This window comes from Orycteropus afer, unplaced genomic scaffold (assembly GCF_000298275.1).
Source record: "Orycteropus afer afer isolate SDZICR_OR568_19922 unplaced genomic scaffold, OryAfe1.0 scaffold00138, whole genome shotgun sequence".
NCBI classification, from domain to species: Eukaryota; Metazoa; Chordata; class Mammalia; order Tubulidentata; family Orycteropodidae; genus Orycteropus; species Orycteropus afer.
Window position 1 is genome coordinate 432,898 of NW_006921725.1, and position 1,916 is coordinate 434,813.

General features: G+C 45.3%; 1 pseudogene; it reads right to left on the reverse strand.

The window, feature by feature from the left end:
* Positions 1-128: 128 nt before the first annotated feature.
* LOC103200974 lies at positions 129-603 on the reverse strand (annotated as a pseudogene).
* Between the last annotated feature and the right edge of the window lie 1,313 nt (positions 604-1,916).

A 1,916-nucleotide genomic window follows, 5' to 3' on the forward strand; every position in this document is an offset into this window, starting at 1 on the left:
TTTATAAATATTTGTTTAAAAGGGCATCATTATGCTTCTTCATTCAGTGAGCACAGATTAAGATGAGGTAATCTTATAATCATCAGGGCTATCTTCGTCCTCTGACGGCTGAGTGTTCCTCCCCATTTTCACCTGTTTTCCCGTGGATTATAACGAAGCCCATGCTTCCCCTGAGAGTCGTAATTTTCTTAGTATGGGAGATAGACCCACTCTGATGGGTAGGTGGCTGTGCTGTACATGAAGCACTGCATGATCCTGTGAGCAGCTGGCGTCTCCTCAGGGACGCTGCACTTACCTTCCCACTCTAGTACTTCAATCATCACCAGAGTGCGCTGATACATGTCTGGGCGGCCTTCAAACTCATCAAGGAATTGCAGCATCTGGTCATCAACCACATAGATCTCTCCAGCCACACAGCATCCCTGTCCTGGGAGGTTCAGCAAGTGTGGAATGTTATGCTCTCCGGCAATCACCAGAGGGTAGGGCTCCACCGTGTGGCCCCGGCCCCAGAAGGCTGCTGTGTGTGCAGTTGGTATTGTCCAGCATGACTTGGTGGTTGGGCTGTTCTATCTTGAGAGTCCCATACACGAAAACTTGGGCCATTCTGACTAGAGAAGTATAGATGGAGAACACAAGGATGACACTGACCTTGAGAAGCAGGCATTCGGCTCCTTGCTGCTGCACACAGTGCTGGGCAATGGCGCTCCTGGCATTCATTCAGGGCTTGCTGACGTCGTGAGGATGAATCAGACACAAGCTCTGCCCTCAAGTTCAAAACCTAGTAAGGTAACCAGAACAGGTACTTGAGGAATTCTGGCAATTTGTCCTGTTTTTGTTTCTTCATCAGCTGGGTTTTTCTTTGTAATGTCCCTGGGGCCTCTCGGCGCTCCACCCATAGCTTCGCGAGTAGGATGGTTTCGGGTTGCCTAGGGTCGTCGGGCGAAAGCTGGGCCAAGGTACCGTCACCGAGTAGGACCAGGACAGAGGAATGGAAAGAATATTTACTACAGAGTAAAAATATGTGGCTTCAATATTTTGATGTTTTTTAGCTCCTGTAACAGTCTGTTTGTTTCTGAACAAAGGAAGACAGTCCTGACAGTGTATTTTTGAAAATCAGCCAAAAAAAAAAAAGGACGTTAATTACATGGTCAAGTCCACAACTGATCATGGGAATGGCATAGGGCAAGGCAGCATTTAGTTCTGTAGTTTGTGGGGTCATCATGACTTGTAAATCCATTCAATAGCCACTGACAGCATCACCAACAACTAGATTCCTGCCTGGCCTATAGTATATATAAACTTACTGAACATTCTACAATTAGTGAATAAATAGCATACTGAGGAGCAGCCCTTATGATGCAGTCATTAAGCCGTGAGTTGCTAACCGAAAGCACAGTGCTTTGAACTTACCAGTCACTCTACAGAAAAGAGATGTGGCAATCTGCTTCTGCAAAGATTTCAGTCTTGGAAACCCTGTAGAGCAGTTCTACACAATCCTATAGTGTCTCTTTGAGTCAGAATAGACTGGACAGCAAGAGGTCAGAGGACGATTACTGAAATAAACAACAACAAACAAACAAAACTTAGACACGTTGTTGTTAGGTGCCATTAAATCCACTCCAACTCCTAGAGACTTTAAGTACAACACAATGAAAAACTGCCCAGTCCTGTGCCAGCCTTTAATTCTTGCTATTCCTGAGACTTTCATTGAAGCCACTGTATCAGTCTATCTCACTGAGGGCCTTCCCCTTTTTTTCTGGCCCTCCATTTTTCCATGCATGATATCCTTCTCAAGAGAATGGTCCCTTCTGGCAAAATGAACAAAGTAAGTGAGATGAAGTCTGGTAATTCTTGCTTCCAAGGAGTCTTCATACAGAATTTCTTCCAGGACAGATTTGTTAGTTTTCCTGGAAGTC